This window comes from Ictidomys tridecemlineatus, chromosome 8, assembly GCF_052094955.1.
Source record: "Ictidomys tridecemlineatus isolate mIctTri1 chromosome 8, mIctTri1.hap1, whole genome shotgun sequence".
NCBI lineage: Eukaryota > Metazoa > Chordata > Mammalia > Rodentia > Sciuridae > Ictidomys > Ictidomys tridecemlineatus.
The window spans coordinates 48974882-48988507 of NC_135484.1; the positions used below are offsets into that span (position 1 = coordinate 48974882).

The 13626-nt window shown below is 36.5% G+C and overlaps 1 protein-coding gene across 49 annotated transcripts in view; it reads left to right on the forward strand.

The window, feature by feature from the left end:
• Positions 1 to 13626, forward strand: part of LOC120889308 (uncharacterized) — a 306686-nt gene that overhangs the window by 38257 nt on the left and 254803 nt on the right. For 2 of the 49 annotated variants that reach the window (XM_078019423.1, XM_078019389.1), the window contains exon 2: positions 12290 to 12377. The exons of 44 other annotated variants lie outside the window; for them this stretch is intronic. The gene's annotated coding sequence lies outside the window, so the exon portion shown is untranslated. Of the gene's footprint in view, positions 1 to 5170; positions 5495 to 12289; positions 12378 to 13626 lie in introns of those variants that run through there. 3 more of the 49 variants (XM_078019424.1, XM_078019418.1, XM_078019391.1) reach the window with 3 other exon arrangements.

The window sequence follows — 13626 nt, forward strand, 5'->3', positions numbered from 1 at the left end:
CTTAGAGTTAATTTAAAAGCATAAAAATCTTAAGTGGAGAGGGGCTGGGGATTTGGGGAGTTAGGTGCAGGTGGTAATTTTCATAGAATACCTTGTAAGGAGATCCTTAACAAATGTTTGCTAAATTGAGGTAAGAGGATGTGAATTTAAATTGAAAGGCTCATGTTGCCAAATAACTGCTGGCTCTCCTGAGGGCCATGATGCAATATGAGAATTCAACTTCTTGTTGCAGTGACAATGGTTCCTCTTCTACTATGGCACAGCCAAAAAGTAGGGGTGTTATTGGGAAATGCCAGGCTTGGGGAGTCCAGGAAATAGAATAGAAAAGTTCAGAAATTTGAACAGGTATGGAAATCATGCAGAATGATTGCTGTTACTAGAATTCCAAAGTGTTGGTGAACAAAGGGACAAACAGAGAGCTCTTGGTTAGTGAAAAAGCAGTTCCTAGGGGTCAGTGGAAGCACAGGTGTGACCCTTGATGGTAGAATAAGTGATTGTGCCAAGGCTTAAGCCATGTGAAACAGAGCTAGGCTCAGCCAAGGGCTTCTGATCCTCCTTCCACTCAGGCAGTGATTGGTTCCATGTCCTGTGTTGGTCTGAGCATCTCAGGACCTATAGGAGATGACTGGACTTGATTGTAGGTAGGATAAGAACAGTAGCCAAACTTAGATTCAGACACACTTTGAGTGGGTTTGATGTTTTGCCAGGTAAAATGTCAGCTGGGTTTCTTTATATCCTGAGTTGTGGTTCTGGACTGGAAGAAAAGAGCTAGATATGATGGGTTTTAATCCTCTTGCGAATCTTTTCACCACTTATAAAGAGAACAAGATTCTCTTTTTCCAACATTTTCATAGCTATTAGTGACCAAGATACTTGGTTAAATGTTCTTCTTTTCTGTGATCTTTATTCACTTTGATGAACAGAACCAAAATTTTAATATATGGGAAATCATCATATATAAGGACTATCTGCTTTTACTATAATAATTTATGTACAAATTTTCAAGTAAGTAAGAAACTTACTTGAAAAGTTCTCATTCAAAATGTAGGATATTTGAATTGAAAACTGTTCTTTTTAACTTTGACACTAGAATGCACAGATGATGCCCCTCAGATAACTATATTTATATACCTGAACTTGTGCCCTAATCTGGGTTGGAATACCAATTTTGGTCTCACTGATTTTGACAAAATGGCAAAATTAACAGTTCAAGTAGTAATTGCTTACGTGATGTAGTCACTCTGTTGCTTTGTGGGAACACATGAGAACTTTGGTGTTTTTATTATTGGTTTGAAATCAAATTGGTGACCAATATGCAGTCTTACAGCTACACTGTAACTATCAATAACGTTTTAGTGGCAATTAATTTTTCCCCCTCTAGAAACTGAATCATACATATCTTCTTCCTAAATAACTTCTGGCAGACTTGGTCTGTCTTAAAAGATGAACTTGTCTGTTACTCCATTACTAAAGATGTGTCAAATCACAAAAATAGATACAACTTTCAGATTTGACAGTTTAACATTTTTCCTCAGATTTACTTAGAAAATGGACATCTTCAGATTCTTAGTATGGAACATCTGAATAAGCACAAATACTTCTGTAGGCCACAATTGCCAGTTTGGACTATTAAAAAAAAAAAGTGCATTGCTTTTTGTGGATTGAAGACTTAGATTTCAAGCTTTGACTTCTCCTACCCCCACCCCCACCCCCACCAAATCCAGCAGTCTTATAAATACAACATAAATTCTCATGCACTATAATTATTGTGGTCAATTATGCTAAACCAAGCACATAGTTTTTCCTCAAACATTTTCATAAGCAAGGAAAAAGTTGCCTTCATGACTCATTTTTAGAAACAGACTAACATAACAAGTTTGGGTCATGTGAAAGCTGATTTGCTTTTTTTTTTCCCCCCTATATGCAAGATATTTCTATATATGGGGGAACTACACCAAGTCACCATTACCTTGATTGGAACCAGATTAAAAAAAAAAACTATACAGTAAACTAATGTTTTTAAATTCTGAGATATCTTTATAATAAACAGACCATTTGCTTGTCAAGTAGTTTGTGGTCAGATACTTTCTAATATGATGTCACTTCTTGTTGTTTGACAGCTTTATGGATATATAATTTACATAGCATAAAATTCACCCATTATAAGTACAAAATTCAATTTATATGGCAAGGTGATCATCACCACATTCCAGTTTCAAAATATTTCTAATATCCTGGAGAGTTTCCTTGTGCCCATTTATAGTTAATTGTTACTCTGTTCCCATCCCCAGTTCTAGGTAACCACTGATGTGCTTTCTCTTTATAAATTTGCTTTTCCTGAACATTTCATATGATGAGTTTTTCAACCATTACGTTTCTTGCATCTGCCTTTTTTGGGACTCATCTACATTGTGTATCAATAATACTAACCTTTTTGTTGGTCAATAATATTCCATTGTATGTAGCTACTTTTATTTAATCCATTTGCTGCTTGATAGACATTTGAATTGTTTCCACTTTGGGGCTATTACAAACAATGCTGCCATGAGTATTTATCCTTTATATATTTGGGTGTACATATACTTCCATTTTTCTCGAACAGTTTCTTAGGAATCAGAGTGCTATACTGCATAGTAGTTTCATGTTTTTGTGTTTAAGAAGCTACCAAATGTCTTGCAAAGTGGCTGTGCCTTTTAACACTCCTATTGATAATGTATGAAAGTTCTAATTTCTCCATCTCATTACCAACACTTGATTGGTATTGTTTTTCTTTTAAACACTTTGCATAGAGGTACATGATATATAATTCTGTTTTTAAGTTGAATTTTCCTAATAACAAATAATTGTTTTTTCATATTCATAATTTTTTTGTACATCCTTGGTCACATGACTTAAAATGTGTTGCTTAACTTTCAATTGGGATTTTGTATCCACGTAGTTTATCAAATATGTGACTCAAAAATATTTTCTTTCAGTCCTTGACTTGCTGCTTATTTTTTAAAAATGAGGCACAAATTTTAATTTTAATTTTGGCCAAATGCAAAGGATTTACATTTTGATGATGTTCAATTATTAGCTTTTCTCTTACATTTGTTATGGGGCCTTAGAATTCTTTGACTTACGCAAGGCCACAAAGACTCTCTCCTGTTTTCTCTAGGAAGCTTTCTAGTTTACTTGTTCACATTTAGGTCCATGATCAATTTTGAATTGTTTTTTTTTTTTTTTCAATTTATCTGAGGTATCTTAGTCCACTTGAGCTACAGTAACAAAATGCTATGGTTTGAGTGGAAAACACATAATAGCAATTTATTTCTCCTAGTTCTGGAGGCTAGGAAGCCCAAGATCAAGGTCCAGGAGGCTCCTCATCTGGTGAGAGCCTGCTTTCTGATTTGCAGATAACTGACTTCTCTCTGAAACCTCACTGGGTGGAAAGGGCCAGGGAATCCCTGAAGTTTCTTTTGGAAAATAACTAATATATGAATATGAAGGTTTCCTTTTTATAACCTAGCAGTCCCCTAAAGCCCCCAGTTCCAATCCCTCACAATGGAGATTAGGTTTCAGTGTGTAAATTTTGGAGACACCCAAACATTCATTCCATAGCATGAAGTTACAGTTATGGGTAGGGTTTAGGTTTTTGTTGTTGTTATTCCAAATGATTTTTCTACACCTATTGAGATGATAATGTAATCTTGTCTTTTATCCTTCTCATGGAATAATAAATTAATTGAGTTCTATACCATGACCAAGTGGTATTCAAGGAATGCAAGTTTAGTTTTAACACTGAAAATCAATCATATATATTTTTGGATTCTATTTGCTTGTGTTTTGTTAAGGATGTGTGTGTGTGTGTGTGTGTGTGTGTGTGTGTGTGTGCGTGTGTGTATCTATGGTCATGAAAAATATTTGTATATTTGTTTTCTGGTGGAATAGGATTTTTGGACCTTCTCATTTAGTGGAGGTTGGAAGTTTAGAAGTTATGTGTAATGTAGTTTTACATGTGGGGAATTCATGAAATTCTGTGATGAAAAGTCAAAAGAGTCCAAGCAAACATTTGAAGGCAAAAGTTTTACCAAGCTAAAAAGAGAGGCCTTTAAAAAGTGGAAACAATTTCTCACTAATATTCTATAGGAATATTTTTTCCTCTTAGAGCTGGAGAACTTTTATGAGGAGGGAGGCTTAGAGCTGAATCAAGGACACTTCTAATAGTGTGAGTGGCAACTTCCAATCAATCCCACACTCTACTGCAGCTGACAACAGGTAGCATCAACACCTTAGAGATGCAAATGCATACACACACGCATTTTCATTTCTTTTCCCTTATTCCCAATTTACTTTCTTGTCACAATAAATTTAGCAAAATATTCTTCCATCAGGAAAGCCAGCAATGGCCATTTGATTCTCTTCACATTGCATGACTGGGGAATAATATTTTATTAGAAAGAATCATAATCTAGTCCCTTCCAGAGTTATCAAAGCTATATTAGTGTGTTTGTGAGCTTAAATGTTTTCTGCTGAATTACTTGCTCTTGCGGTAAAATGTTAGCTAGGTGATAGGAGGGAGCTTTCTTTTTTCCTCAGAGCCAAACTATTTCTTAACAGAGAAATAAACCTAATTACTTTCATAGAAAGCCTATAAAGCTAGTTTTTCCTATGTTTGAGGTGTGTGCTTTGTGGTAGACAGAACAATGCTTTCTTCCCGCCAAACATGTCCTTGTCCTAATCGCTGGAATCTAAAAACACATTAGGTTACATAGGAAGAGGGATTAAAATTGCAAATCCATTGACTTTAAAATAGAAATGTTTTCCTGGATCTTTTTGGTAGACCCAGTGTAATTCCAGGGTCCTTAAAAGTGGAAGAGGGAGGCTGAAGATGATGTCAGAGTCATGCAATGTGAAGAGAATCAAATGGCCATTGCTGGATTTCCTGATGGAAGAAGAGGGCCATGAGTCAAGGAATGTAGGTAGACTCTAGAACTTGGAAAAGTCAAGAAAAAAATTTCTCCTCTAGAGCTTCCAGAATGGAACACACCCCTACTGACATCTCGATTTTGACCTAGTAAGATGTTTTGGACTTGAGATCTCCAGAATTGTGAGATGATTTTGTATTGTTTGAGCCATTAAATTGGGGCTAATTTGTCATGGCAGCAGTAGGAGTCTAATGCACATTTGTTTCTTGTTGCTTCCTGTCACACTTTCATGGCCAAGACTGCCCCTGCACAGCTCCAGGGACCCTATTCACATAGAATTCCTTCTCATGCCTTCTATGCATGGACTCTTTTAAGTGCTTACTGAATATTGTCAGCCAACCTCCTTCTGATATTTCTCCATCGCGGAAAGATCTTCCATTAGAGCAACATCCCTGGTCTTTCTCGAGTGGAAAGATGGCCTGTTTGGTGAGGTGAGGGAGAGGAACTGAACCCCCCCAGTGAAGCTTTCTTTTTGGGATCTGCCTGTCTTCAGGAAGCACCCACTCTGCTCTGTCCTATACCACAAGGTAGGTAGATCTGACCAATTCTGGATTGTAGTACCAGAGAGTACCCAAACCACAACTTCATTTATAGCTTTTAGAGCAACAAAGTTGATACTTTTCCAAACTGTTAGATGCCTATGACTATCTCTTAGTTCCTACTTCGGGGATGATATCTATGGAAACTTTTGAATTCCAACACTGGATAGCTCCAGAAGGATGTCTCAAAGCAACTTATCTTTAATTTTTGAAAATTAAAGTCATGTGCTTTCTTTTCAACCCTATTTTTTTCTCCCCATTTTATATCTCATAGAACATCTGGCCAGTTCCTTAGGCCTGAAACCTGGGCTTCTTCTCCCCTCTCTTGCTTTCCACACACTTAAGTAATCCCCCGTTTGTCTTCAATATCTTCTAAACCCAGCTGCTTTCTTCTACCTCAGTAGTACTGCCTTGCTGCACACCATCATAATTTATTTGCTATATTAATTTATTTTTAAAACTCTTTTTACCTGTTTCTGCATCCTTAGGATCTGCTCTATGCCTGGATCCAACCATTCCTAGTGACACAGGATTACAAGTAATTATTATGTGTATCAAAGGCTGCAGATCTCTGTTAGTCTCCTTCCAGTTCCATCCTCATATTTTCATCAGTGTGACCTTTCTTTATTGCAGAGCTGATGATACCCTCCTACTTAAAATTATTCCTGGGTTTTCCATGGGCCAAAAAGTTACAGTCCAAAACAATAGCCTGGTCCATAGTCCTCTCAGATCTGACTTCTGCTGAACCACTGCATAGCTTCAGCTTTTGACACGATTCTGCTTCGTATTCCCAATCCCAATCTAAATGCATCTCTTGCATTCTCTTAACTGACCACATCACTTCTTCTCCCTGTTCTTTTGCTCACTCTGCTCCTTCCACTTGGAACAACACTTATCTCCCTCCTTACCTCTCTGGATAATTCCTTTTAATTAATATTCCCTGGGAAGCTTCCTCTAACCTCCTCCCTCCTAGGCTTCCTTGAGTGCTCTTACCAAATGCTCTCTTTAAGACTATATCTTAGTTTTTCTTTGTATTTTTAATGCCTAGTATAATAACTTTTACAGTATAAATGATTAATAAACATTGATTCAACATATCTTGTGTTTCAAAAAGTCATCAAGGGCTTGACTTTAAAGAAAGTTCCTCTACTTGGTGTATTATAGATGATCAGAGATAAACTTATATGTTCAGAGAATAACAGATATATCCTGGCTTAGTTCAAATGTTCTCTGCTGTTTGTATTCTGTGTGACATTTTAGTTTTGTACCCATTAGGTGCTAGATTGAATCCAGTTTATATTCTTGACCAAATGCTTCAAATAAATTATCTCTAATACTCAAAACATACTTGGGCAAGGGAGGTCCTGATGATGTCCCTATTTTATAAAAGAAAACTCATACTCAGGTCAAGTTGCTTGACTGAGGCCCTGTAGCTATTCACAATGGGAAATTGTACAGATCATCTCCAAGGTTAGCATGAAAAGAAAAAAAAAATCACAGCTTCAAGGAACATATTTAAGAAACATTCAGTGGGCCTTGCCATGTGCTAGACAATATTCTAAGAGCTGTGAATATATAAAGGAAAGAAGGGATAATACTTCCTGATATCATGGAGCTTATATTCCAGCTAGTTCTGTCATCTACTCTAATAGATGTTATTTGAAAGAAATTTTTAAAACAATAAAACATTTTTGAGCATTTACCTCCTGAAGCAGTGAAGGCAGGAACTGATAAACTTCGTAAGCCTCATAGATATAGGAATACTTATTATTTATATCCTTCCATTTTTTTTCCTGAGTGTTATCTGGGAAATGGGAACAGATTTTCATAAACATGTGTCTTTACAGGGAACACACAGATCATCTCCTGAAACGGGACACAGATTTTTTTAGCCATAATATTTTTCAGAGAGACTTAGTGATAGATACAACAGCATATTTAGGGACGTGTCAAAGCGGAAAGAAAAATTGAAAAGAGGGCAAAGGGTGGTAGGAACATAGAAGATGCAAAGGAGAGGAGCAAGAACAAGGATATAGTCATTCGCAAAAACACCATCTAAAGATCTCCTTCATGTATCCAGAGGGCAGAGACCTGCTGATATTGATCACTATTGCATAATTTAGGGCCTTTCAGCTTGTGTGAGCTTTTTGTCACTGTTGCAAAATACTTGAGAAAAATAACCTAAAGGAGGAAAGATTTATTTTGGCTCATGGTTTCAGAGGGTTCAGTCCTTTGTTAGCTGATGTCATTGTTTCTGGGCCTATAATGAGGAGTACACTATGGTGGAAGGACAATGTGAAGGAAAGCTCACTTTATGACAACTGGAATATGAAATTACAAAAGATGGATGGGGTAACCTGAGAGGCAGTAGGAGCCCACATCAGCTCTGCTGTAAGAGCTATCTTCTCCTTTTAAAAAATTTAATTATTTTAACTAATATAGAAAATATAAAATTGTACAAAATCATGAGGTACGATGTGATATTTTGGTACATGTGTATGTGTGTAATGTTTAAACCAGGTTAAACATGACTAGCACCTCAAATGTTTATCATTTCTTTTTGGTAAGTGCTTTCAAAATCCCTTTTCTAGATTTTTTATTTATAGTATATAATTATTATTTATAGTTATACTCTGTGCAGTAACACATCAGAACTTCTTGCTCCTTGGTAACTGTAGCTTAGTACCCATTGATCATCCCTCCTTCTCCCTACTCTCCTTGGCCTCCTGTAACTATGATGACACATTCAATTTCTATGAGAACATCTCTTTTTTTATTCCACATATGAGTGAAATATTGTTGTATTTCTCTTTCTGGGTCTGGATAATGTCATTTATTAATGATCTACAGTTGTATCCATGTTGCCAAAAATTATAGGATTTCATTCCTTTTAATGGCTAAGTAATACTGCATTATGTATATGCACCACATTTTCTTTATCAAATTCATCAGTTAATGGACATTTCAGTTGTTTTCATTTCTTGGCTATTGCAATAAAAATGGAGGTGCAGATGTCTCTTTGATATACTGACTTCATTTCCTTTAGATACATACCCAGGCAGGAGTGGGATTGCTGAATCATATTGTAGTTCTATTTTTAATTTTTTGAAGAACTTCTATGTTGTTTTCCATAATGGCTGTACTAGTTTAGATTCCCACGAATAGTGTTCATGGGTTTCCTTTTCTCCACATCCTTGCCAGAACTTGTTATCTTTAGTATTTTGATAATAAACATTCTTAATATGGAGTGAGGCAATATCTCATTGTGGCTTTGATTTGCATTTCTCTGATAATTAGTGATGTTGAGCACTTTTTATTAGTGCATTTTAATTATACTAAATAATAGGTTTTATTATGGCATATTCCTACCTGTACATAACATATTTTGATCACATGAATTTTTTTTATATGTCATTTGGCCATTTGTATGTGTTCTTTTAAGAAATGTCTATTTAGGTCTGTTGCCCATTTTTAAATTTCTATTATTTTATTTTTACTCTTGATTTTTGGAGTTCTTATATATTCTGGATATTATCCAATTGTCAGATACATAGTTTGCAAATATTTTTCCCATTTTGTATGTTGTCTCTTCACTCTGAGGTTATTTCCTTTGACAAGCAGAAGCTTTTTAGTATAATTCCATTTATCTACTTTTACTTATGTTTTCTGTCCTTTTGGAGTCTTATTTAAAAAAAAAAATCCAGTGGCTTGGGGTGGGGGTGGCTGAGGCAGGAGGATCACAAGTTCAAAGCCAGCCTCAGCAATAGCGAGGCGCTAAGCACTCAGTGAGACCCTGCCTCTAAATAAAATGCAAAATAGAGCTGGGGATGTAGTTCAGTGGTCCAGTTCTGAGTTCAATCCCTTGAACAACAATAAAAAAAATCTTTGCCCTTTCTTATGTTATGAAGCATTTTCTACATTTCTACATTTTCTTCATAATTCATTCCATCTTTTAGTTTTAAGTCTTTAGTACATTTTTGAATTGAGTTTTGTAACTGCTGAGAGCTAGTTAGTTTTATTCTTTTGCATATGGATACCCAGTTCTCTCAGGACCATTTATTGAGAAGGCTATCTTTTTTCTTATGCTTGTTCTTAGCACCTCTGTTGAAAATCATTTCACTAGTTATGTTGGTCGACTTACAGGTTCTCTATTCTTTTCCATTTGTCTATGTGTCTATTTTTATGCTAATATCATGCTGCATTGATGGCCTCAACTTTGTAGTGTATTTTCAAGTCAGATATTGTAATGCCTACTGCTTTTTTCTTTTTGCTCAAGATGGCTTGGCTATTATTATTTTTATGCCCCACACACATATTCATATGGTTTTTCCTAGTTCTGTAAAGAATGCCATTTTTTGAGAGGAATTGCATTGAATCTGTATTTTGCTTTGGGCAGTATGGATGTTTGAACAATATTGATTCTTTCGGTCATTGAACCCAGGATGTCTCTCCATTTCTTGTGCACACTTCAATTTATTTCATCAATGGTTTATCATTTTCACTATAGAGATTTTTCACCTTTTTGGCTCAATTTATTCCTACATATTTTATATTTCTTGTTACCATTGAAAATGGGGTTACTTCTTGATTTCTATTTCATATAATTCACTATTGTTTCCTATCAATGTTACTGATTTTTGTATTTTGGTTTTGTACCCTGTTACTTTGTTGATTTTGATTATTAGTTCTAGTAGCTTTTTGGTAGAGTCTTTTGAGGTTTTTATATATAAGATCATATCATCTGCAGTGACAGTTTGACTTCCTGTTTTCCAATTTGGATACCCCTTTTTTTTCTTTCTCTTGCCTGATTACTCTGGTAGGACTTTCAGTTCTGTGTTAAAAAAAAAAAAAGTGGTAAAAGTGGGCATCCTTGTCTTGTTAGAGCTATCTTCTTAAAAACATAAATTTTATAATATTAGTCCCTTTCTTCAAAGCCTCAACATACCCATAACTATCACATAATATAATAAAAGAGTTTTGGCAGAGATCAGCACGTGCTACCCAAATTCTATATCCTTGGGGTTTGAAGAAACAGCAGAAGCAACTTTCTTCTGCTGTTCTGTCCTGAAGCAGAGTATACAGAATTTTGTAACCTTCCTCTAGGGTAGGTAAAAAATCTCTTGCTCCAGAAGTGTCCTTCCTCCACTCAAAGAGAAGGAATGAAGACACAGAGACACAGAAAAAATCTGAACAGAGTTTGCTAAGGTCACCCCAGTTCATCACCAAGTCTTATCCTTCTTTCTCCACTCACACTTTTGCAGGAGAGTCCATAGGATTATGTAGATGCTTGTTTCTTTGGGTTTTCATTTCTAAAGGTTTCAGTGTCATGTAAAACTTACCTTAAATACATTTATATGCTTTTCTCTTGTTAATCTGTCTTTTGTTATGGAATCACAGCCACAACCTCACTGTTCAGGAAAAGATTCACTATGAGGAAAAGATAATTCTTGCTCTTTCATGCTAATAAGACCTCTGCATAGACATTGACATGAAAAACTGATTGTGGAAGTGCAAATCTGCATAGTTTATTATGGTAATCTGCCTCCAAAATGGCCTCAGCTCCAGTTCTTGGATTTCATGCTCTGCTGCAGTTTCCTCCCCAACTATATAAAGATAAATCCATGTGCCCACTGGAATACAGAAGAGATGATGGCATATCATTTTGCAAGGCTAGATTATAAAATATATTATGACTTCTGCCTTGCTCTCTCTATCTGGGATTATTTGCTCTATGGAAGGCCAGATACCATGCTGTATGGAAACTCAGGTAGTTTATGCACTGACCCATGTTGCAAATAACTGAGCCTCTTACCAATAGCCATGTGAGGAGGCCATTTCAGAAATGCATTCTCCAGCCCCAGTCAAATCTTTAGATAACTTCAGATTCACCTGGGTTCTTGATGGCAACCTTACATGGGACTCTGAGCCAGAGCTACCCAGCTAAGCCACTTTCAAATTTCATACCTACAGTATTTGTGTTTTTATGCCACTAAGTGTTTTGGGGGGGAATTTGTTATGCAGCAATTAACCATGAATATAGCTTTTGATCATACAAAATCAAAGTTAAAAGGGTCTCTAGAGATAACATATGTACTGATAATTGAGTTCTGCATTTCCCATGGAACATGAGGCGATTTGTGGAGACTTTCTTTACTTCTATTGATCAGAGTTGGCACAAACCTTGAGACCTCTGCACTATTCCTGATCTCAAGAGATACTGGGCCTGGTCCAAGCTTGCATGCCTGTTTACTGATAAGAGATTCATTTCCTGACCATAAGTCCAACACTTTCACCATTATATTCTGCTACTATTCACAAAACTGACATAATTCTACCCCTCTAATTTATATGAAATACCCACCCACTTGCTGAAGATCAATCATTTGACTTGGTAAAAATTGCTTATCTAGACAGAAGATAGCACATTGCTTAGGAGAGTGGGAGACAGTTTGAGTGCTGATTCTCATAGGTTATTCTGAATGATGGCCCCCAAAGATATATAGATTCTCATCCTGGAACCTGTGAATGTTACCTAATATGACAAAAGGGATGTTGCAAATGTAATTTAGTTAAGGATCTTGAGATGGGATGAATTATCCAGGTAGGTCCTAAGTGTAATCACAAGTGTCTTTACAAGAGGGAGGCAGAGGGAGATTTGATAAAGAAGAAAAAGAGATGTGATGAAACAACAGAGAGAGAAATGATGTGATGCCAGGTGGGAGCCAAGGAATGAGGACAGCATCCATTCTGACAGCAAATATAAGGACACACACTCTTCCACAGCCTCCGGAATGTAGCAGCCCTACAGACCCCTGGAACTTACCCACCATGACCCATGTCAGATCTCTGACTCCTGATTTTTATGTAAAAGGTAAAAATTTGTGTTGTTTTAAGATATTAAATTTGTTATGCTTTACTGAAGCTGCCACAAAAAACTAATGACACTAATCTAAGCTCTAACAGGTCCTAATTCTTATATTGAAAGGGTAAAGTTTCTAAGCCGCAAAGCCTAAAGTTAAAATGTAAAGGGCCAGGCGTTGTAAACCTGCTTCTAAACTGCAAAACCTGGGTTAAACTCCTGAGGCAGTTAAGACAATGCCCTACTGGTCATTTGGTTGTTTAATAACTTAGGGCTCTGAGTAGCCTAGCACGTAGGTATCCAGGCCCAAAACCAATCAGCTTGAATGTGTACCCCGCTTAGAAGTGACCAATCACCCCTGCCCAGCCTGTTCCCGCCAATGAATGTACTAATCAAGTCTAAGAATTGTTGTTCAATTTTCCCGCCCTCTCCAAAAAGTGCACTTAAGCATTGTTCAACCCCTGCTCTGGGCTCTGGGCTGCTCTCCTTTCTTGAGTCGGCACGGAGCCCCAGCATGCTGGTTCAATAAATCCCCTTCTGCCAATTGCATGAGTGGTCTCTTGGTGGTCTCTTTCTCCGACGCTTCGCCCGACCCTTACAATATTTTGTGTGGGAGAAGCCATTCTAAGACTTCATTTTCATATCTATAAAATGAGAATAATAAAATGTCTGTTTCATAGACTTTTGAGACAATGAGTAAGACTATATAAATTACCTAATACGGAACTTGGCACATAGAAAGTTCTTTGTTGCCCATGGATTTGGTCTAGGTAGGAAGATTACAATATTTATTTATTTATTCAGCTTTTTTTTTTTTTTAATCCAGTAGAGTATTACATATATATGGAATATAGAAAGAATGAAACATTTATTAGTAATTCTACTTCTCTGATTGTCCCTTCTCATGGGCATAGACTGCAAAATGGGGGAAAAACAAACAGATAAATGACTGCAGAATAACCCCTATGAGAGCTATAAAGAGGATTTTGAAAGGATGTCTTTGCCTATTATCTGCTTTTAGAGAAAGCCACACAGAGAGGTGAAAAGTTACCCTATTTATAAATATCTCCAGGGAGGGAATGACCACGAACTTTCCTGATCATTTCTCTTGGAATATATGAAGCTTGTTTTGTTTCAAAGACGCCTGCACTGATGGTTGCACATTCTTCTTTATAAGAAAATGGTCTTGTTTTTAAAAGTTGCTTAGTAGCCAAGGCTGCCTAAAAAAGTCAATTACAAATAACCATGTTAGCTGATCATG